The sequence below is a fragment of the Lithobates pipiens genome, unplaced genomic scaffold (assembly GCF_037356315.1).
Source record: "Lithobates pipiens isolate NorthernLeopardFrog02 unplaced genomic scaffold, aLitPip1_a1.2 Scaffold_28, whole genome shotgun sequence".
NCBI classification, from domain to species: domain Eukaryota; kingdom Metazoa; phylum Chordata; class Amphibia; order Anura; family Ranidae; genus Lithobates; species Lithobates pipiens.
This window is the reverse complement of record NW_027507789.1, coordinates 150859410-150884618: the sequence shown is the minus strand read 5'-3', so window position 1 is coordinate 150884618 and position 25209 is coordinate 150859410. Positions and strand designations below refer to the sequence as shown.

Below are 25209 nucleotides of genomic sequence, written 5' to 3'. Positions count from 1 at the left end.
GAGGTAGTTGATGCCACGCCAGCTTAAGCCAGGAATGGTGGTTTGTGACAATGGCACCAACCTCCTCTCCGCCCTCCGACAGGGACAACTGACCCATGTTCCCTGTGTAGCTCACGTCCTTAACCTGGTGGTGCAGCGGTTCTTGGGCAGGTACCCCGGCTTACAGGATGTCCTGAAGCAGGCCAGGAAAGTCTGTGTGCATTTCCGCCGATCATTTAATGCCTGTGCTCGGCTGGCTGAGCTCCAAAAGGAGTTGAACCTGCCCAAGAACCGCCTTATATGTGACATGCCCACCAGATGGAACTCAACGTTGGCCATGCTGCAGCGGCTGTACACGCAGCAGAGGGCCATCAATGAGTACCTGTGCGACTACGGCACCAGGACAGGGTCAGGGGAGCTCGGTTTTTTCTCACCACGCCAGTGGGGCATGATCAGGGATGCATGCACTGTCCTGTCACCGTTTGAGGAGGCCACAAGGATGGTGAGCAGTGACAGTGCATGCATCAGTGACACTGTACCTCTTGTCCACCTCTTGGAGCATACGCTGCGTGGAATAATGGACAGGGCACTTGAGGCAGAACAGAGGCAGGAAGAGGAGGACTTCCTTGCCTCTCAAGGCCCCCTTTATCCAGACAGTGTTCCTGGTGTGCCACCCATCACACAGGAAGAGGATGAGGAGGAGGAAGAGGAGGAGGAGGATGATTGTGTCATTGTGTCAGCATGGAGGTGGAGGCAGGCACTCAGCATCAGCAGCAGCAGCAGCAGTCTTGTAGGGATGATTTACAGTCCCAAGAAACACGTGGACTTGTACGTGGCTGGGAGGAGGTAGCTGCGGATCATGTTGTCCTTAGTGACCCAGAGGACTCCAGACCAAATGCCTCAGCTAACCTACGCTGCATGGCCTCCCTGATCCTGCAAAGCCTGCGGAAGGATCCTCGTATTCTTCGGATCAAGGAGAGGGACCATTACTGGCTGGCCACTCTCCTTGATCCACGGTACAAGGGTAAGGTTGCCGACCTTATCTTGCCATCGCAGAGGGAGCAGAGGATGAGACATCTCTGGGAGGCCTTGCAGAAAGGTCTGTGCAACGCGTTCCCAGAGACTGGGAGGTTACAAACTCCTGGTCCTGGACAACGTGTTGCTGAGGCATCGGTCAGAAGGAGCGGTGGAGAAGGTGGCCATCTGACTGATGGTTTCAGACAATTTTTTAGTCCGCAGCCCCAAGGTATGATCGGTTCCAGCACCCATCGCCAGCGTCTGATTTACATGGTGCAGGAATACCTAGGGGCAAGGTCAGACTTGGACACCTTTCCCACCGAAAATCCTCTGGCTTACTGGGTCTTGAGGATGGATCACTGGCCAGAGCTTGCACAGTATGCAATTGAGCTACTGGCCTGTCCTGCATCCAGCGTTCTTTCGGAATGCACCTTCAGTGCTGCTGGTGGCTTTGTTACCGATCACAGGGTGCGCCTGTCCACCGAATCAGTTGATCGACTGACCTTCATCAAGATGAATCAGTCTTGGATCACCCACAGCTACCAAGCACCTGAAGCTGATGTAACAGAATAATTTTTTTTGAAATATCACATCCCTTCAAGACTGCCTATGCTGATGCTGAGTGACTGTCCTGTTATGTTGATTGTCTATCCTCTTCCTCCTCCGCTGCTATGTTGGAAGAACATTTCTTGTTCTGGGTGATGCCATCAGCCCAATTTTTCTGCCCCTGTTTAACAGGGGCGTTTAAGTACAATTTTTGATGCAATGCTTTGCAGCAGGGCTAATTCCTGCAATCAAACAAGAGTATATGGGAGAGGTTGCAGTGTCGTGGCACCAGCACCAGTGCCTAAGGCCCAATTTTTCTGCCCCTGTTTAACAGGGGCGTTTAAGTACAATTTTTGATGCAATGCTTTGCAGCAGGGCTAATTCCTGCAATAAAACAAGAGTATATGGCAGAGGTTGCAGTGTGGTGGCACCAGCACCAGTGCCTAAGGCCCAATTTTTCTGCCCCTGTTTAACAGGGGCGTTTAATTACAATTTTTGATGCAATGCTTTGCAGCAGGGCTAATTCCTGCAATAAAACTAGAGTATATGGAAGAGGTTGCAGTGTGGTGGCACCAGCACCAGTGCCTAAGGCCCAATTTTTCTGCCCCTGTTTAACAGGGGCGTTTAAGTACAATTTTTGATGCAATGCTTTGCAGCAGGGCTAATTCCTGCAATAAAACTAGAGTATATGGCAGAGGTTGCAGTGTGGTGGCACCAGCACCAGTGCCTAAGGCCAAATTTTTCTGCCCCTGTTTAACAGGGACATGTAATTACAATTCTTGATATAATATTTCACAGGAGGGCCCCTTCCTGTGCCCACCCAGAGTAACGGTGAGGACTTATAGTGTTGTGGCACCAGCACCACAACCACCAAAGGTCAATTTTTCTACCACTGTTCAACAATGGCATGTAATTACAATTCTTGATATAATCGTTCACAGCAGGGCGCTCCAGCGCCCACCAAGAGTCACTTTGAGGGCTTACAATGTTGTGGCAAAACCAACACCTTGTTCCGCCATTTCTGCAGAGCATATAGGGCAGGCCCCTACTTTCAAACATCCAACTTACAAACATCTCCTACTTGCAAACGGAAGGAGACAACAGCAAGTGAGATGAAAAAAGATGGACGACAAAACAAATTATACAGGGGGGATAACCCTTCCCTATGTTTTCCAAAAAGCTTAAAAATCGTTTTTTTGACTGGAGCTACACTTTAAAAATGTACCAGTTGAAAATTACAAACAGATTCAACTTAACACAACAAACCTACACAGTCCCTGTCTTGTTTGCACCGCCTGTATACTGTTGTTCTGAGTATATAGGGCCTGGGGGCCACACGCATTTCCTTTTTTTAATATGGGTACAGGGTTCCCCTTAATATGCGTACAAGACCCAAATAGGCTGGTAATGGGCAGGGAGGGCTACCCATGCCATTTTTCTCAATGATTTTCAACCATATTGCAGAAACCAGATATAACATTAAAACCGCAAGCAGTTTTAAATGGTGTTATTTCCGTTTATTTTGTCATTTTGTGCAGGGACTGTTCTAAACACGGGAAACACATGGCACTTCACAGGCATACTACAGACACCCCCCAGGCACCATATTTAAAGGAATATTTCACTTTTTTTTTCACTTTAATCGACATTAAAATCAGTGCTCCCACAAAACGGCCATTTTTAAAAACATTTTAGGCATTGACCCATGTCCCCTGGGGCAGGAGCCAGGTCCCCAAACCCTTTTTAGGACAGTATCTTGCATATTAGCCATTAAAATTAGCACTTTTAATTTCGAACGTTCGAGTCCCATAGACTTCAATGGGGTTCTAACGTTCGTACGAATTTGGGGTCCGTTCGAAAGTTCTGGTGCGAACCGAACCGGGGGGTGTTCGGCTCATCCCTATTGGCAGATGTCTTGGGGTTTCTACAGTCATTCATATTAGCTTCTCCCCCTTCACAATAAAACAACCCCAAAGCTCAAAAATGCTGTATAAAAATCCGCAAACACGTGAATATAAACGTTCCAAAAAATGCGCAAAAACACGCATATAAATGCTCCAAAAATGTGCAAACCCCCTTACAGAAAAACCTTATGAACACAGCCTTAAAAGTAGGAAGTAATGATGTATGGGTGGGTGTGCCCCTGGCAAGCCTACCGCCACTTAATACATACTTTGCCAAGGTCTTTACGTATTTATAGCTGCATGCGGCTGACATTATTTTATTAGAAACACAAACACCTCCTTTCCGTTTTTACACACATAAATTATAATCATAGTTCTTCATCAGTCATTTTACAAGTTAAATAACAACTTGCTGGTTAATCTGCCACCCCGCCCATGTATTAATCATTTAAGATGAAAAAAAAAAAAAAAAGGTGTTGCCAAAAGAACAAATGCTATATTTAAATTGTTGGAAAATCACATTACCATTCTTATTGTTATGCAAGAGCACAAGAGGTGTAAAGGCAAAAGTTTAGGCCGACATATTATTCTGCAGTTATTTCTCATTAAATTGATCTTCTACGGCTTATTTTTTTACTGAGCTAAAATACAGCCCATTAATTGTAATGTGCCTACAAACACAGGTGTGTAAACAAGTGCTGTGCATTATTTAATAAAAAATAAATAAATAGGAAAATCTGCAGTAATTTACTCCTTGTGCATGAAAATAAGCGCAAATGTGCACAGACTCGCTTAAATGTCCATTTACATATTCTGCAGAATGAGATTGCGAGAATACATTTTCGCGCATTTGCGGTAAAACTCGCAAAATGCGTGTAAATACGTGCAAATACATACAAAAAAAAGTCTGAAAAAGTAGATGCTTAAACAAAAGTATCATCTGCAAGTGGCCTAAAGCAGCTGCTGTATGTGTTAAGCCTTGTACACATGATCGGATTGGAAAATGTGTGATGACAGGCTCTTGCCGAAAATCCAACCGTGTGTAAACTCCATGCTAGACAAATGTTGGCTAGCATGTTTTCAAATTTTCCACGAACAAATGTGTGTTGTTGAATTTTCCGAGCGTGTGTACACAAGTCCGTCGGACAAAAGTCCACAGTACAAACACGCATGCTTGGAAGCATCTTCTTTAACCACTTGACCACTGGGCACTTAAACACCCTTAATAACCAGACCAATTTTCAGCTTTCGGTGCTCTAACATTTTGAATGACAATTACTCAGTCATGCAACACTGGACCTATATGAAATGTTTGTCCTTTTTTTCACACAAATGGAGCTTTCTTTTGGTGGTATTTAATCACCGCTCGTTTTTTTATTTTTTGTGCTATAAAAGAAAAAAAGACCGAAAATTCTGTAAAAAAATGAATTTTTCTTAGTTTCTGTTATAAAATTTAGCAGATTAGTAATTTTTCTTCATAAATTTTGGCCAAAATTTATACTACTACATATCTTTGGTAAAAATAAGTACAAATTGGTGGATATTATTTGGTTTTTGTGAAAGTTATAGAGTCCACAAGCTATGGTGCCAATATCTGAAAATTGATCACACCTGAAGTACTGACGGCCTATTTCAATTCTTGAGACCCTAACATGCCAGAAAAGTACAAATACCCCCCAAATGACCCCTTTTTGGAAAGAAGACAGTCCAAGTCCAGTCTTTTTAACAAATTTGTCATATTATCAGTTTATTTCTCACACACAGCATATGCATACAACAAATTACACCCCAAAACACATTCTGCTATTACTCCAGAGTACGGCGATACCACATGTGTGAGACTTTTACACAGTGTGGCCACATACAGAGGCCCAACAAGCAGGGAGCGCCATCCGGCGTTCTGGAGCACCCAGGACAATTTCTCTCCTGTAAAAATCATCATTTATTTGCTAGAAAATTACATAGAATCCCAAAACATTATATATATGTTTTTTTTAGCAAACAGCCTGGAGAATACAATGGTGGTCGTTGCAACTTTTTATCTCGCACGGTATTTGTGCAGCAATTTTTCGAATGCTTTTTTTTTTTTGGAAAAAAAACAGTTTTGTGCTTAAAAAAAAAACACAGTAAAGTTAGCCCAATTTTTGCATAATGGGAAAGATAAAGTTACGCTGAGTAAATAGATACCTAACATGTCACTCTTCAAAATTGCACACGCTCATGGAATGGCGCCAAACGTCGCTACTTAAAAATCCCCATAGGCGACGCTTAAAATTTTTTTTACTGGTTACATGTTTTGAGTTACAGAGGAGGTCTAGGGCTAGAATTTTTGCTCTCGCTCTAACGTTCGCAGTGATATCTCACATGTGTGGTTTGAACACCGTTTTCATATGTGGGCGGGACTTACGTATGCGTTCGCTTCTGCATGCGAGCACATGGGGACAGGGGCGGTTTAAAACTTTTTTTTTTTTATTGTTCATTTTACTTTATTTATTTTAGTTTGACATTTTTTTCCCCAAAAATACATTTTTTTGATCACTTTTATTCCTATTACAAGAAATGTAAACATCCCTTGTAATAGGAATATGGCATGACAGGTCCTCTTTACAGTGAGATATGGGGTCAATAAGACCCGCATCTCACCCCTAAAAAAAAAAAAGATTCTGGCTTTGATCGTATTGGCGAGTCGGTAGAAGCACCGGAGGGCAGCGGGGGGGGGGGGGGTGTCTATGGCTGGGTATTGCAGGGTATCTCCGAGTATGGCTGGGTATCTCCCAGTATGGCTGGGTATCTCTGAGTATGGCTGGGTATCTCCGAGTATGGCTGGGTATCTCCGAGTATGGCAATTTATGGAAGGGTATTGCAGAGTATTGGCAGGGTATTGCAGAGTATTGGCAGGGTATTGCAGAGTATTGGCTGGAATTGTACTGCAAAGTATTGGCGGGTACTGCAGAGTATTGGAGGGTACTGCAGAGTATTAGCGGGTACTGCAGAGTATTAGCGGGTACTGCAGAGTATTAGCGGGTATTGCAGAGTATTGGTGGGTATTGCAGAGTATTGGCTGGTATTGCAGAGTATTGGCTGGTATTGCAGAGTATTAGCTGGTATTGCAGAGTATTAGCTGGTATTGCAGAGTATTGGCGGGTATTGCAGAGTATTGGTGGGTATTGCAGAGTATTAGCTGGTATTGCTGAGTATTAGCTGGTATTGCTGAGTATTGGTGGGTATTGCAGAGTATTAGCTGGTATTGCAGAGTATTGGTGGGTAGTGCAGAGTATTAGCTGGTAGTGCAGAGTATTAGCTGGTAGTGCAGAGTATTAGCTGGTATTGCAGAGTATTGGCGGGTATTGCAGAGTATTGGCGGGTATTGCAGAGTATTGGTGGGTATTGCAGAGTATTAGCTGGTATTGCTGAGTATTAGCTGGTATTGCTGAGTATTGGTGGGTATTGCAGAGTATTAGCTGGTATTGCAGAGTATTGGTGGGTATTGCAGAGTATTAGCTGGTAGTGCAGAGTATTAGCTGGTATTGCAGAGTATTGGTGGGCATTGCAGAGTATTAGCTGGCATTGCAGAGTATTGGCTGGTATTTCAGAGTATTGGCAGGGAATTGAGGGGTTAAATTTTGGTGAGCAGCGATGTGGGCACTGCAGATGCAGCCCACATCGCTGCTGACACCGATCTCTTCCCCCTGCGCTGTACCGATCGGTACAGAGAGGCGGAGGGAGGAACCGGCGTCATAATATGACGCCGGTTTGTTTACAAGTGATCACTCCGTCATTTGATGGAGCGGTCACGTGGTAAACGGCCGCGATGAGCGGCCGTTTACCGTGATGCGCCGGGTCCACAGGACCCGGGGGGGGCGCGCGAGAGCGGAGTTAAACAACCACCCTGTAGCCGTTAATGGCAAGTGGTTAATGAGATAATAATGAAGCTGCTTTGCTGGTGATACTGGTGGAGTTATTGCAAACAAATTTTCAAAGGCTTTATTTTCTAGTGATATCAAGAATAATATCATTATGTTTTTTTTTTGTTTTGTTTTTTTCATTTGGGCAAGTTACCACAACGCCATTATCCCGTAGTTTTTAAGATCACAGATACAACTATGTTGGTGCCCCTTGTCAATTTTACATTGTATTTTTTTTTAAATATAACTGCCTACTCCCAAACTGGCATTTGAAGTAAAACACATAGCCAAGCATTATTCTCCACAATTTTTTTATTGTGTTTTAAAAAAGAATACAAATAAAATTAGACATGCTATCTGCCAATAGAACTTAACCAAAAAGTGCATTCTATGCAACCAAAAATATAGAAAATATAACAAATCAAATCATTATTCAACCAATAATATCCTCCAAAGTGATATTAACCACTTGGGTACCGCGCTATTGCCGAATGACGGCATTAGCGCGGACCTAGATTTCCGGGACTACGTCTATTGACGTCGTCCCGGTTACGAGCGGCCTGCGCGCCCCCTGAGGGGCGCGCGCGGTGCGCTCTGTGATCGGCGAGTCTATGAGACTCGCCTGATCACCGATCTGTGCAAGGGGTCGATCCCGACCCCTTATCACGTGATCAGCTGTCAGCCAATGACAGCTGATCATGTGATAGAACGGAGCCGGTAATCGGCTATTATTCCTCCTCGCGCTGACAGCGCGAGGAGAAAAAAAAAAGCCGATCACCGGTGGCCGTGATCGGGGCATCAGTCCCGATCACGGCCAGCAATGCAAGGCACCACATGCCACCTGCCAGTGCCCACCTGCCTCCCGCAGTGCCATCCTGAAGTATAACTAAAAGTAAAAGTAAGTGCCCCCCGTCTGTGCCCATAGTGCCCACAGTGCCACCCACAGTGCCACCCCACAGTGCCACCCACAGTGCCACCCACAGTGCCACCCAATCTGCCTCAAAGGTGCTGCACCCCAGTGCCGCCCATCAGTGCCCAGCAGTGCCGCCCATCAGTGCCCAGCAGTGCCGCCCATCAGTGCCCAGCAGTGCCACCTATCAGAGCCACCTATCAGTGCCACCTATCAGTGCCCATCAGTCCCATCTATCTGTGGTACCTATCAGTGCCCATCCGTGCCACCCATCCGTGCCACTTATCCGTGCCACCCATCCGTGCCATCTTATCTGTGCCCATCTTTGCCCATCAGTGCCGCCTTATCTGTGCCCATCGGTGCCGCCTTATCTGTGCCTATTAGTGCCGCCTTAACTATGCCTATCAGTGCCCACCAGTGCAGCCTATCAGTGCCCACCAATGCAGCCTATCAGTGCCCACCAATGCAGCCCATCAGTGCCCACCAATGCAGCCTATCAGTGCCGCCTTATCAGCGCACTTCAATGAAGGAGAAAAATGACCCGTTTGCAAAATTTTATAACAAACTATTAAAACATGATTTTTTTTTTTTTTTTTTTGCATCTTTTTTTGTTTGTTTAGCAAAAAATAAAACTCCGAGCTGTAACTAAATACCACCAAAAGAAAGCTCTATTTGTGGGAAAAAAATGATAAAAATTTCATTTGGGTACAGTGTTGTATGCCCGCGCAATTGTCATTCAAAGTGCATCAGCGCTGAAAGCTGAAAATTGGTCTGGGACTGAGGGGGGTTTAAGTGCCCAGTAAGCAAGTGGTTAAAGGCTTTTTTTTATTTTTAATAACAAACACGTTCTATTTACCTGCTCTGTTTAAAGGTTTTGCACAGAGCAGTCCAGATCTTCCTCTTCTAGGGTCCCCCCCCCGGAGCTCCTGGCCCCTTCCTCCTGCCCGGTGCCCCCCAGAGCAAGCAGCTTGCAATGGGGGCACCTAAGAAGGCTTGCTCGTAAACCATGGCTCTGCGTGTCCATTCACACACACAAAGACGGGGCTCAGCCCCGCCCCGCCCCCTCTCTCTCCTCGTTGGTTCACTGGCTTTGATTGACATCAGTGGGACCCAATGAGGGGGGAGAGTCCCCGGAGAGCATAGGCTCTTGCGTAGATGACTGGATCACAATAGGGTCAGATAATAATTGGGGGGGAGGGGCTGGGAGGCGGCTGCACAGAGAAGGTGAACCACTTTAACCCTACCCTACTGCCCCAGGATTGGCCCATCAATGTGAAGGGCAGCACTGCCGTCCAATTGTGAGGTGCAGCCAAAGAGCCAATTGAGTTTCAGATATACTTTAACATACGCAGGGGAAATAAATAAATCTATTCAATTTACTTTTGGCTACCCTGCAATCCATATCCATTCAATTGCTTGTACCCCAAAGTGACACTAAACATTGCTAAATATGGCTACATTCGTTCTCCATGGTCCCACTGTATCTGTATCTCCATGGTCCCACTATATCTAGGAATTTAGCTACAATCTTGCTCTCTGCTGAGATGGACTATGGTCTATGTCCCTAGTGCCCAACCTGGGGCCCTCCAGCTGTTGTGGAACTACATTTCCCATGATGCATAGCATTGCAGTTACAATTAATCCCAGAATCATGATGGGACTTGTAGTTCTGAAACAGCTGGTGGGCCACAGGTTTCCTACCCCTGGTCTATGGGATGTTTAGTGTGAATAGAGCAGCGCTCAAGACCACAAATAATATGCACAGCTAATTCCAAACAAATGGAAGCAAGAGGGAACAAAGAGGAGGGTTTGAAGTTCCCAGGGGCCCTACAAGGAGACAATATATTACATTAAGATTCAATATAATGAAAAATAGATCAAAGAACACTTAAAGCATTTGTTACCCAACACTTCATATTCCTGATATGTACCCACTGTTTGACCATGAAATTGGCACATGTGGCCCCGTGCAATCTAATCGCCAGCAGTAGCTTGTAGATTCCTGTCTTAGGGTGGGGGAGAGAGCCTGCTTGAAGTGTAATAACTTGCTCGCTGTGAAGTGGAGGGATAATCGTAATGTTTTTGTTCTTACCTCCCTTCACGCAGACACCTATGGCAACTGGTGTTGTGGAGAAACCCCTCTGTGTCCACGAATACAACCTTAATATGGGAGGGGTGGACCTCAATGACCAGTTGTTGGCACCGTACCTAGTTGCCCATAAGGCCACAAAAAGGTCTGTATATTTATTCCTATTAGCTCTGCTGAATGCTTTTGTGCTATACAAAGCTTCAGGATGAACTGGACCCTTCCTTAAATTCCAGGAAGGGATCATTCCAGACGGTGCTTTGGCCCAACTTCCCAATGCAAATGCAGTGAGCGGATGCTTGAGAGGCATTTTCCGTAGGTCTTCCCTGGTACCCCTACCCAATGAGCCCCCCGAAGAAAATGTTGTGTCTGTAGAAAGCGTGGATGTAGGCGTGACACCGCTCTTATTGTCTCTTCTGTCCTGACCATCCTGGTCTTTGCATTGGTGAATATTTTGAATGCTACCGCACACTAGTAGGATATTAGCGTAGGGTACAGCACTGCACAGACTAGGACACACTTTCACAGGGTTTCCAAAGATGCCATCTAATTTTGAGAGACACGAACCTGGAATCGAACCGTTACAACAGTTACTGTTACAAATAAAAGTGTAAAAAAAAAAAAATATGTAAAATAAAAAAATAGTTGTTGTTTTATTGTTCTCTCTCTCTATTCTCTGTCTATTGTTCTGCGCTTTTTTACTGTATTATGTTTTATCATTTTTGCTTTTCAGGTATGTAATTCTTTTATACTTTACTGTTTACTGTGTTTTATTGTTAACCATTTTTTTGGTTTTTGGGCATGCCATTCAGCTGCAGCACTGATTTATTCATCTTGACAGCAACAGCGTTTGCTCCCACAATACGTAAATCTGCGACTCCAGCACTGTAGAAAGTGATTTCACCACCACAGTTAAAAAAAAATGATGCATGCACGTCCATCATTAGAAGTGGGTGGATGAAGGGCGGTATTCTAATGGTGGGCATACCCACCGATCAATCTCTTTTTTTCGTTCAGCCCACAGGCTGCATGAAAAAAAGAACATCACAATGTATGCCCAACAAGGACCAGCAACGTACTGGTATTTTGCTGGACTTTGAGTGGTTATACCAGAATGATGCCTGCAGGTTTAGGTATCATTTTGGTATCATTCTTTTCAGCCAGCGGCTGGCTTTCATGTAAAAGCAATTCTAGCGGCTAATTAGCCTAGACTGCTTTTACAAGCAGTGGGAGGGAAATCCCCCCCCCCCCCCCCCACTGTCTTCCATGCTTTTCTTGGGCTCTTCTGTCCCAACAGGGAACCCGAGAATGCAGCCAGTAGTTCTGCCAGCTGATCAGAGACCAGAACAGCTCCAATCATCTCTATGGTCTAAGAAACTGGAAGCTACCAGCATTTCATGACTTAGGTTTCGCTGGATATAAACAGCACCATTGGGAAATTGGCAAAGCATTTTATTACACCGATCTTGGTGTGGTCAGATGCTTTGAGGGCAGAGGAGAGATCTAGGGTCTAATAGACAGCATTTAAAAAAAAAAGAGTACCTGTCACTACCTATTGCTATCATAGGGGATTTTTCCATTCTCTGAGATAACAATAAAAATGATTAAAAAAACAAAACAAAAAATAAAGGCTTTTAAAAATTTATGTAAATAGTAATGATGGGCTAATGGCGCTACCTCAAACCTTATATTACCTTTTATCTTCCCTATAGGCTCTGTGCAACCCAATATGTGTTTGCTATAATGTCCCAATTTTTTGTGTTTATGTCCAACTAATTTTTTCTGTTAACCCAAATTCAACCACGTGCCACTACAAACTAGTTATATTGATTACCCTACGTTGAATAACCTCGAAAAAGGTGGACACGTTCAGTTATTCACTAACGTGATCAATCAATCAATCAGAATCCCAAAGGGATAATTAATAAATAAATTAAACCCTAAAGCACCCAAAACCACATATGAAATCCAAGAATCCCAAACAATGTTCAAAATATTTTTGTGATACTAATTTTTGTGATAATAAAAATATTAGTATACTAAACAAAAACAAACGCACTCCGTGTACAAAGCCCCTTATAGGGGAAAATATAACACCTATAATCGCACTGCGTTTGCGTAGTTCCTGTGCTAATAATTACTTCCACTGTGCACAATTTATATTTCCACTAAAATACCCCAGTGAATGAAAAAATATTGCAATAAAGAAACAAAGACAACCAAAACCATGAAAAATACAAAAATAAAAAATGAGATGAAAAATAAAACGAATGTGTGGGGTAATTTCTAACCCCCTTACGAATGTAAAAAATACAAAAGCCTGGAAGAAATGTGAATAAGATCAAAATATCAATAGATATATATATATAAAGTCCACAAAAAAGTCTCTTATCAGGTATTTTCAACCATGCGATTATTCTTTTTCAAATAACAGGAAGGTGACTTTTGTGATTAGGCCTGCTTATTGGTGACTTCCGTGCTCGTTCCCCCTCAAGGGTCCCCACTCACCGAATCCACGCACCCCCTAGGGGGTATAGTGCCTGTAATCTGTGTTCCACTAGGTTGAGGATTCTTCTAATTAGCTCTGTCTTCAGCTGGTCCTCCCCAGGGTTTATTGGAAATGATGAGAGAAGGAGGCTTTGTTATCCACCAATGGGTCCTCAAGAAAGAAAAAATCTGCTCATGGTGTAGTATTCTCAATAACTGACCACTTGAGAGAAAGGGAAACGGGCTACAAAAAAGGTTCTTCAAAAAGGCTTCTACAAAGTAATAGCTTCTGCAAAAATTTATATGCCTTATTGATATGTATATAGCAGAGGACTAATGATCACTTAAAATATGCTTTATTACAAAAATGTTATATAATTACAAAAAAGAGAGCTTTTGCATATGCTAAAAAATTATTTTACAGCGCTTTGTGCAAAATAGTTTTTTTTACAAAAAAAGTCCCCTTAAACCAAAGGTGCGATCTACACCAATTGCACTATGAGCCTGTAAATTTTGTATATATGTACCAATGATGCAGCTCAAAAGAGTATACCAAAAAATGACACAATAAAATAAAATAAAAGTCAGAAAAAATCAAAAAAATATTAAAAATAAAGTAAAAAATATATGCTTAAAAACAGCGGTACAATCCTTTTTTTTGTGCAAACCAGCACTATACACAGATATATGGAGCCTAAGTCCCCAATTCTCTGTCCTTCTCCCAAAGTTTTAGGGGGTCCTGTTTTTTAGGCACTGCAGGCTGCCCATATACTGGATGCAAAGCTACTTATCTTCATCAAGCAGTTATCCTCCTTGCATGGGCGGAGGCTTGAAAGAATTTTAGCACCAGCCGTGTACAATTGTTTTAAAAATTTATGTAGTTTGTCGCCACTGCACGTTTGTGCACAATTTTAAAGTATGTTGTGTTTGGTATCCATGTACTCGGCATCAGATCATTTTCTTTATTTCATCAAACCTTTATGGCAATATAGCATGTTTTAGTGCATTTAAATAAAAAAAGTGTGTTTTTTCCCCAAAAAATACGCAAATACTTTGTGAAAAAAATTGCAACACCCACCATTTTAATCTGTAGGGCCTTTGCTTTAAAAAGAAATATGTTTGGGGGTTCAAAGTAATTTTTTTGCAAAATAAAATATTTTTTTTTAATGTAAACAAAAAGTGTCAGAAAGGGCTTGTGAAAAGGAGTGAAATCAAAAATGTACACCCTTAGAAAGCCTGAAAGCAGTGCTTGGTTTTCGGAGCCCCGTACGTGGCTAGACAGCCAAAAAGTCCCACACATGTGGTATCCCCTTACTCAGGAGAAGCAGCAGAATGTATTTTGGGGTGTAATTTCACATATGCCCATGGCATGTTTGAGCAAAATATCATTTAGTGACAACTTTGTGTAATCATTTTTTTTGTCATTTTCAATCACTTGAAAAAAATAAAATATTCAATGGGCTCATGTCTCTCAGTAATATCCTTGGGGTGTCTACTTTCCAAAATGGGGTCATTTGGAGGGGTTTTGTACTGCCCTGCCATTTTAACACCTCAAGAAATTAGATAAGTAGTAATAAACTAAAAGCTGCTTAAATTCCAGAAAATGTACCCTAGTTTGTAGACACTATAACTAATAAATATACACTTGACATTTTCTTTTACCAAAGACATGTAGCTGAATATATTTGGCCTAAGGCCCCTTTCACACTAACGTCCCGTTCAGGCCCGCCTGTCAGTTTTTCAGGCGGACCTGAACGGGTGCTCCATAGAGCTCTATGGAGCGTCGGATGTCAGCGGTGACATGTCCGCTGACATCCGACCCGCTCCGATCCGAAAAAGTGTGACGGAGGAAAAAGCTATTTTTCCATCCGTCTGCGGATCGGATCGGATGACGACGGGCACTGCGGTCCGTCGTCATCCGATCTCCCATAGGGGAGAGCGGCGCTGTGACAGGTCCGTCCCTGCACAGTGTGCGGAGACAGACCTGTCATCTCCCTGCTCAGCGGGGATCGGCGGAGTGATCCCCGCTGAGCAAACGGACATCCACGGGGCGGATCAGAACTGATCCGCCCCGTGTGAAAGGACCCTAAATGTATGACTAAAATTTAGTTAATTGATTTTTTTTTATAACAAAAAGTAGAAAATATCCTTTTTTTTTTTCAATATTTTCGGTCTTTTTCCGTTTTATATTGCAAAAAATAAATAAAATCACAAAGGCAATCAAATACCATCAAAAGAAAGCTCTATTTGTGGGTAAAAAAAAGGATGCATATTTTGTTTTGGTACAGCATTGTACCAAAACATTGTACCATTTCATGACCGCACAATTACCAGTTAAAGCAGCGCCGTGCCAAATTGTAAAAAGTGCTCTTGTCATTGAGCAGCCAAATCCTCCGGGGCTGAAGTGGTTAAGTCTTCTGTAAACCAGAAGTGATGTCATGACGTCGCTTCTGGGTCACTAGATCTGAGACCCGATCAAAGCCGATTCTGGCATTGTTCGGGTCTCTGGCCAGCCGGACGTGCCGGCTGGTTGCTGGGACCCACTGGTAAGACGGGAGAGCCCAGGGAGGTGGGCGGAAGTCCCCCTCCCGCTGCTTGTAATAAGGCTGATTAGCCGCATTGATTATTATTACAAGAAAGCCAACCGTCAGCTCTAAAAAAAAAGAACGGTACAGAGGTACAATACCCTTGATGTCGAAGCCCATATATTTGTGTTGCGTTGACGTCAAGGGGTTAAACGGAATGGGTTGTTTTACAAGGTGATCGTTTACAATCACTTTAATGGATGTTATTATTTAATGTCACTTTAAATACTCCTGAAGTCAGCCAATGAAAATGCAGCACTTTGTGTACTGGTTCAAGTAGCACCCTCTTTTTGCATTGCCCTGTATTTCCTCGATGGCATGAGTACAGTAGCAGCAGCGGCGGCTGGCGGTTTTTTTGGGGGGTGCGGGCAAACAATCCACTTGCAGACATCTCCCCCGTCAGCCAGGTCTCAGACGCACCCATCCCCCACGGTCGGTCAGTCAGTCAGGGCACCGCACTTACCCCATCTCTCAGGGTGGCTTCTTTCTCATCGGTTCCCCTGCGTCTCCTCTCTCCTCCTGGCAGCCAAGTCGATTTTTTGGCCAATTGGGTGATGATTGGCCGGGAGGAGAATTAGTGTTACAATTGAGAATATTCACTCGGTATTGGTCACACAACTGGGTGGGCTTTGGGCGCAGTGCTCTGTGCTATGGACCCATCTTTTTTTGAAGCCTATTAGAGCCTCTGGCTCTAATCATGTGCTTCAAAAATACATAAAAAATCCTGCTTGGAATCCATGCGTCTGGCTCCCGGTAAGTTGATCAGGGGGATCAGGGGGCCGGAAGCATGGGGGGGGAGGTTGGTGCCCCTAATGGACAGGCCACCACTGTTTAGCAGTGAATTTACTTGTGTCTTGGAAATGCGTTTTAATCTGCAATGTACAAAGCCTAGGGTGAAATATGGAACATTGGGTGTTCACCTCTTCTATGATGGGTACATGTGTGTGTGGCTTTCTCTATTTAAAGTAACTATCATTTACAGGTGATGCATTTTAACATAAACCTGTCATTAATTTATACTGGCTAAACTGGTAATACAAATAAAATTTGGGCACTCTGAGTTTTATTTTTTTATCAAACTTTTCTAGTTTTTTTAAGTTGCCTACTTGTTCCTAAAGATTGTTTCCACAACACACCAGGACCTTCACACACATGATGCCTTATGATACTAGGACCAGAGAGTGCTGGGACCAGACAGTGCAGACCTGTGTGCTGTGTAAGCACTGAGGGGAAACAGTCTCTTGCTGCTGCGACCACAGTGGTACAAACCTGCTATCTGTGTGTGTCTGGGCATACAACCGTGGCCAAAAGTTTTGAGAATGGCACAAATATAAATTTTCACAAAGTCTGCTGCCTCAGTTTTTATGGTGGCAATTTGCATATACTCCAGAATGTTATGAAGAATGAGCAGATGAATTCATTAATTGCAAAGCTCCTCTTTGCGTGAAAATTAACTTAAAGAGGAAATAAAGGCTATTTAAAAAAAAAAAAATGCAACCTGCAAGGCAAAAGCATAATGAGCTAGTATGCATAGCATACTAGCTCATTATGAATAATTTACCTGAGAATGAAGCCCCCGAAGCAGTCCTCCGTCTTCATCTTCGCCACTGCCATGTATCCCAGAGTGACTTCTGGGTCTCGCTGCTCCGGCGCTGTGATTTGCCGGAGCCGCGATGACGTCACTCCCGCGCATTGTGCATGGGAGCCGACACAAGCAGCATATCGCAGTGATCTGCGGCCTGCTCAGTGCGCCTGCTTGCCGCTGTCTTTGGCGCATGCGCTGTAGACAGCAGTGCCTGTCTTTTTGTAAATATCTCCTAAACCGTATAGGTTTAGGAGATATTTCTTGGACCTACAGGTAGGCCTTAATATAGGCTTACCTGTAGGTCAAAGTGGTTTGTAAGGGTTTACAACCACTTTAATTTCATAAAAAATATTTCCATTCCATTTGTGAAGGCTTCAGGGCACCCAAAAAAAAGTCCATCATGCGCCAGGACTGTCTCCTAAAGTTCATTCAGCTGCGGGATCGGGGCACCACCAGTAAAGAGCTTGCTCAGGAATGGCAACAGACAAGTGTGAATGCATCTGCACGTACAGTGAGGAAAAGATTTTTGGAGGAGGGCCTGGTGTCAAGAAGGGCAGCAAAGAAACCACTTCAGGTCAAAACATCAGGGACAGACTGAAATTCTGCAAAAGGTACAGGAATTGGACTGCTGAGGACTGGGGTAAGTAATTTTCTTTGCTGAATCCCCTTTCGATTGTTTGGGTCATTCATCTGGAAAAAAACCTTGTCCAGAGAAGGAAAGATGAGCGCTACCATTAGTCCTGTGTCATGCCAACAGTAAAGCTTCCTGAGACCAATCATGTGTGGAGTTGCTTCTCAACCAATTTTGCTTAAGAAAACAGTCATGAATAAAGAATGGTACAAAAACATCCCCTGGGAGCATATTCTCCCAACCATCCAAGAACAGTTTGGTGAGGAACATTGCCTTTTCCAGTTTGATGGGGCACCTTGCCATAAGGCAAACGTGATAACTAAGTGGATTGGGGAACAAAAATTTAAATTTGGGTCCATGGCCAGGAAACTCCCCAGACCTTAATCCTATTGAGAACTTATGGTCAATCCTCAAGAAGCGGGTGAAGCGGGTGAACAAAAAACCCCCACAAATTTTGACAAACTCCGAGCATTGATTATACAAGAATGGGCTGCCATCAGTCAGGATGTGGCCCAGAAGTTGATTAACAGCATGCCAGGGAGAATTGCAAAGGTCTTGAAAAATAAAGGTCAATACTGCAAATATTGACTCTTTGCATAAACTTAATGTAATTGTCAATAAAAGCTTTAGACACTTATGAAATGCTTGTAATTACTCCAGTATATCATAGTAACATCTGACAAAAAAAGATCTAAAAACACTGAAGCAGCAAGTGGACTAGTGTGCCACTGCTGGGTGTGTGATCATTATGGCTGCTAACAGATCAGGAAGGGTACTAGTCTCTACTAGTAACAAAGTGCACCACCGTACAGACCAGGCCCTAACGTTAGCATGCTTAAGTTCCCAAATTAGGGGTCAGATACTATACAAATACCTCCCAAGAGTGCCCCAACCAAGAAAACCTAAATATACCTACATCCAGAGGGTATATAAATGTGCACTCTGGCACACTTTTTTAATCAGTTGTTGCAGAGAGTTACGGTAAGACTTTTCATTGCCATTCATACTTTTCACTGTTTATGCTTTATTAATGATGTGTGTGGCGGGTTAATTTGGTCCAGTATTGCTGTGGTCTAGGTTAGTTGCCATATTATAGCCTAGTACTCACGTCAGTTATTTTATTGCATTCTTAGGCGTCATTCACACCTAAGCGTTTCGTATTCAGGCAGAAAGTCTCCCGTTTTTACCACGATTTTTCCATAATATTTGCCATGTTTTGCACAGGTCAAAAGGTCACCAATGTGAAAAGCAGAAAAATGCCTGTAATCTGGCCAAAAAAGAAGCTCATGTACTTTTTTGAGCTTCAGGCGTTTTGCTTCAGGCGACAAAACGCTCTGATGTGAACAGGGGCCATTTAAATGAATAGGATTTTGCTTGTTGGGCGTTTTTCTGGCATTTTTCTGGCAATTTACGAGCTGAAAATGCACAGGTGTGAATGCAGCCTTATGGATTCTTTACCGTTTATTAATGTTGGCTCCTTGCCCCTTTACTTTGCCAATATACGCACTTTTATTTACAATCTGCTAACCTGGTGTATATTTCCTATATATATATCAATAGCTGTGAGTAGTATTCCTATCTCTTAATAATACCTGCACCAATATAGGCCCCACCACATAACCATGTGTATCAGAGGGGACAAAGTGGTTCAGAGTCGTGGCAGAGAGAAGAGGAACCATCCTACCTCACTGAACCATTGAAAAAAAATAAAAAAATAAAAAAAAAAGCTCCCTCAGTAAATAACCCCCTATACTAAAAGGAGTGTAAATCCCCATACACTTCAGATTTACCAAAACCATGTAGCAGAATGACCTGCCTGATTGCATACAAATTGAAACTCCTAAGGTTTGACCTCATATTATATGGTTTTGGTAAATCTGAAGGAAAAAATCAGCAGAAAATCTGATAGTGTGTATGGGGCTTTAATGTAAAAGTTGTATTGGGCTAACTTGTTCAAAATATACAAGAGCTCGTTTTGTTTAATGCTGAATTGTATTCAAATGGACAGGGACTGAAATGTCTGTTTGCTTTGGCGTTGAATTCTCAGAATACAGCATTATTTACAAGGGCACAGGAAAAGTGTGTACTGAGAATTAAAGCATATCTAAACTCAAGATCGACAGCGTAGTATACCATTTCCCAGATGCGGTGCTTGCATTTATAGGCCATACTGGCCTTCGAATTTATGGTCGTGGCCCTAAGACCGAGACAAATGTGGATCACATAAACACGCAACAAGACTCACAACATAAATAGACCAGAGGTGTGGCTTTTGGTCATCTGGTAGGTATGGGGCAAGAAAAGGGGCCAAAAATAACCAGGTAGGGAAATATCTTTATTGGCTCTAACCTGGGAAGTCTGTCCACAAGGTTTAGGAGTGTGTCTATGGGACCTCTTAAGGCATCAGCATACCAAGACATTTTGGACAATTTCATGCTCCCAACTTTGTGGAAACAGTTTGGGGATGACCCCTTCCTGTTCCAACATGACTGCGTCCAAAGCAAAGTCCATAAAGCACTTCTTGTCCAGTGACAGTCCACTTCTGCTGTGATTAGACTCAAAGTCCGCCAGCACCAGACGATGCATACATAGGCAGAACGGCGGTCTGCTCATGTAAACAAGGCAGATCACTATTCTGTCACTACAGAAGACATGGATCCTGTGTCTCTGCTAAGCAGGGGCACTGATCCATGCCTTCTAGTACACGCACCTGCCCCACAGTGAGTAAGCACTGGTCAGGCACACATGTAACCCTTTAATCACCCCTGATGTTAACCCCTGCTCTGCCAGTGTAATTAGTACAGTAACAGTGCATATTTTTAGCACTGATCACTGTATTAGTGTCACTGGTCCCCAAAATTTGTCAAAAATGTCAGTTACTGTCCTCCACATATTGGGATTTTGTTTACCAAAAACATGTGGCAGAATACATATTGGCCTAAATTGATAAAGAAATTATATATTTTTTTAATAAAATTATTGTATGAATATGTAGAAGAATACATATCGGTCTAAACTGAGAAAAAAAAATGTTTTTTTTAAATATTTTTGGGGGATATTTATTATAGCAAAAAGTAAAAAAAAAAACTACTTTTTTTTTCAAAATTGTGGCTTTTTTTTGTTTATAGCGCAAAAAATAAAAAACGCAGATGTGATCAAATGCCACCAAAAGAAAGCTCTATTTGTGGGGAAAAAAGCACGTTGATTTTGTTTGGGTGTAACGTCGCACGACCGCGCAATTGTCAGTTAAAGCGACGCAGTGCTGAATTACAAAAAGTGCTCTGGTAAGATAGGGGGTAAATTCTTCTGGGGCTGAAGTGGTTAAAAAGTAAAAAAAAAGTTGCAATATCATGCTGACAACATCATCATTCTACACAATTTTTAAATGTAATATTAAAAATATAAAAATATATTTTTTTAACATGAGACAGAAATTTCTTTGCTGAGAAGACTTGGTCTAATACAACTCTTGGTACTAAAATAAGTGCATGTGTTTATGTACTCAGTACGTACAGATTATTAAGTATTTATGTGACCTACTACAAAACGAATATGTTCATTTATTAAAATGAAAAAGAAAAAAAAGCAGAGTCAGCAGAAATATGTATACATCAGAAATGCTCTACTGTTTTGTAATTAATAAAACAAGTGCCCACCTGCAATATTCGCTTTGCCCGCAGCTCTTCCAGTCTTCCTACAGCTCTGTGTGGCCAAATAGTCAGGTTCTTACAAGTTGTCGGAGTCTGCTCCTTCCCTCTGCCCTGTAAGGCAGCTTCTGAGTTTCATTGATTTTTCTCTTGTTTGCTTTCTGAATAATCTTCTCATTGCTTTTGTAACTATCCCATTAATTTCCAAGCATGAAAAGAGCCGCTTCGTGTCTATTGCTGTCTGTGCCATATAAAAAATGGTGGCGACCTGCCCTAAGGCTGGAACATAACCACACTAATGACAGTAACCAGCTAATGAAAGCTGATATACACGTGACATGAACTGGTATACAATTATGACTCTCTCCGGTATCACTGCTTACAAATTCAGTGTCAGTTCCATTGATTTTAAAGTGTGTTTATCCACTTGACCTCCGGAAGAATTACCCCCCTTTATGACAACGCCATTTTTTGCTATATGGCACTGCGTTACATTAACTGACAATTGCACGGTCATGCAACGCTGTATATCATTTTAATTTATATCATTTTTTCTCACAAATAGAGCTTTCTTTTGGTGGTGTTTGATAACCTCTGTGTTTTTTTTTTTTTTTAGCGCTATAAAGAAAAATAAACGAAAAAAAAAGACCGATAATTTTGAAAAAAAACAAACATTTTTTTTTCACTTTCTGTTATAAAAAAAAAAAAATATATATATATATATATATATATATATATATATATATAATTTCTTCATAAATTTAGGCCACATTGTATTTTGCAAAATACTTTTGGTAAAAAAATCTAAAATCAAAAAAAATCTCAATAAGCGCATATTGATTGGTTTGCACATAAGTTATCGCGTCTGCAAACTATGGTATATACAGTATCTCACAAAAGTGAATACACCCATCACATTTTTGTAAATATTTTATTCTATCTTTTCTATGTGACAACACTGAATAAATGACACTTTACTACAATGTAAAGTAGTGAGTGTACAGCTTGTATAACAGTGTAAATTTGCTGTCCCCTTAAAATAACTCAACACACAGCCATTAACGTCTAAACCGCTAGCAACAAAAGTGAGTACACCCCTAAGTGAAAATGTCCAAATTGGGCCCAAAGTGTCAATATTTTGTGTGGCCACCATTATTTTCCAGCACTGTCCTAACCCTCTTGGACATGGAGTTCACCAGAGCTTCACAGGTTGCCACTGGAGTCCTCTTCCACTCCTCCATGATGACATCACGGAGCTGGTGGATGTTAGAGACCTTGCGCTCCTCTACCTTCCGTTTGAGGTAGGGTGACCAGACGTCCCTGTTTTCCTGGGACAGTCCCCGGACTGAGCATAAATCCCCGGAGGAATTTTGTCCCTGCTTTGCAGGGCTGGGGAAGTCTGGTCACCGACAGTTGGAGAGAACAGACTGCTTTCTCCCATTCGTAGGACAGGAGAATCAGTCTGTACATTAGGGGCCGGTGGTTGCAGCTGAGTGGAGTGTCTCTGACACTCGTCTCCCACAGTCCAGCGAGTTCACTCCCCTTTCCCAGCAACGGACGGGAGATGAGTGATGCATATAGCTCCTCTTCCTCCTGTCCCTGTTCCCCCTGGGTCTACCCTGTCCCTGCCCACTCTCCTAGCCCGACATACAGCTGCGTGCAGGAGAGAGAGGGGAGATGTGCGCGGGAGATATGAAGAACAACAGCTTCACATTCCAAGCTGTGCGAAGTATGCTTGAACCACCAACATCCAGCCTCATCCCTCCAATGAGTGAGCTCTGCATTTACACTTTGATCACTGAACTGTCCCTATCTCCCTCCCTTATATCCTCTATCTCCCTCCCCTCTTTGTTCTTCCAAGGTCTATTTAGCACTTTTATGCAGCAAATAATTTGATTGTTATTTTTTTTTGTTCAATCAGTACACTGATGTAGCGGATGACATTTGGGATCAAATGTCACACGCATTGTAAATTTAGTTTTTGACCTCTCAGAGCCAAACAGTGGTAGTGACGGGGGCCCGCTGAGGAGTTTGGGAGGGGGTACTTAAACAGGTGTGGGTCACGTGTTCGGGGTTCCGAAGTTGTTCATGAGACCCGTGTGATCTGGTCTGGTTCCGGGACCGGGGTAGCCCCGTGGAGGGTCCCAGTCACGGGGTATTCGACACCCTGCAACATGTTCCTGTCAGTGGCCCCTGATAGACCTGCCTGGTCTGGGGTAGGGATCCGTCTGTTCCCGAGTCTCGGAACTGGCTGGTCCAAGGCGCAGTAACCGAGGGAGGATTCAAAGTGTCCGGGTGTGCTCTCGGCTTGGAGGGATGCCACGGCTCGTGGAGGTGACCGGGGGAGGACTCTTCGGAGGAGGGCCGGCAAGTGACATCCTGAGAAGTGCCTTGTTACTGAGTTGGGATGGACATTGACGAATTCACAATTTTCCAGTACCATAAAGGAAGCGAGAAACGTTCCAGGTACAGTTGGAAAAAGGTTCCTGTTCACCCTTGGTTGATTGTTCAAGTTTTGAGTCAACGTGCCGACTGCCATGATGTTCAGCCTTGAAGTACCCAGCTGCAAGTGGCTACTCTGTGGGTGGAAATAGAAACTTTGCTAAACCTGCAGTTCAAGGTGCCTGAGTTCTTCACCTGTGACTGTGTTTGTGAAAGTTCTACTGCAAAATAAACCTTTTTGGAAGGACCTTATCTGTGTCAGTGCACAAGTCGTTGGGTATCAACCCTGGGAACCCCTAGACGTGGAGGAGCAGGCCAGGAGAAGGTAACCGGTAAGCCCATTAAGTCAAGGCCGCCCTGCAAGAGGTTATGGCTGCTATACTGAAAAAAATATATATTATCCAATTCCCCCATCTACACATTCCAAGTGAATGGGGGAATCCTCTGACTGTGGACCAGTGGGCGAACAACCAGGGTTGCAGTCCTGCCACTGTAATTGACAGTGCCAGTGGCAGCTGGTGCTCAAAATTTTTTGGGGGGGGGCAAACAAACTGAAAAAAAACCCATCAATTGCAGCCACTGTGCCAATCAAATACAGCTACACTGAACATCAGTTGCCACCACTGTGCCCTCAAATGCAGCCACTGTGCCCATCAAACGCAGCCACTGTACCTATAAATTGCTGCCACTGTGCCATCAAACGCAGCTACAGTACCCATCAATTGCTGCCACTGTGCCCATCAATTACCGCCACTGTGCCCATCAATTGCTGCCAGTGTGCCCATCAATTGCCGTTACTGTGCCCATAAATTGCTGACACTGTGCCCATCAGTTGCTGCCAGTGTATGCATAGCCGCCTCTAACATACTGATCGGGATGCGATCCAGGTGATGCTCCCAGTCAAATCTAATATTATAATTTAATTGATCAGAGCCCCAACTTTACTGGCATGGAGCCCACGTGGCTGCTAAACATATTTTTTATATATACAGTATGATTGTACTCTTGATTCTTATAAATACTGTGTTTATTAGATTCGACTGGGAGCATCACCTGGATCACATCTCGATTGGCATGACAATAGTACTGCTGCTAGGTGACCGTCGAAGGACTCAGCTGTCTACAACCAATAGTGCAACCAATAGTGCCAGCCCTCCCCGCATGCACCCATCAGACCCATAATGTAACCAGCACTGGGTCCCAATAGAGTTTCACTGCTGCCATGGAGACAGAGATGCTAGAACAGCGCTATCAAAAGCAGGTGTTCCCATGGTGGTGGAACACCAGGGCCTGATCACAAGTGTGACCTTTGCAACCCTGGTAATTCTGGCCCTTATATGGAGTTCCCTGGTGTGCTGGTGACATATCTATTGTTTTCTGTCACCATGGGGTCGGCCCAAGTTGGTAAAAAGGGAGCCCACTGCAGAACACATGAAAGGCCACTGCTGCAGGGCCATTAAAAGGGCCCCACAAGAGGAGTAAAGA

General features: G+C 43.3%; 1 protein-coding gene across 1 annotated transcript in view; it reads right to left on the bottom strand.

Moving 5' to 3' along the window:
* LOC143935665 (proton channel OTOP3-like) overlaps positions 1–21579 on the bottom strand; it is a 135843-nt gene extending 114264 nt beyond the window's left edge. The window contains exon 1 of the mRNA XM_077459698.1: positions 21292–21579. The gene's annotated coding sequence lies outside the window, so the exon portion shown is untranslated. The remainder of the gene's footprint in view (positions 1–21291) is intronic.
* Positions 21580–25209: the final 3630 nt, after the last annotated feature.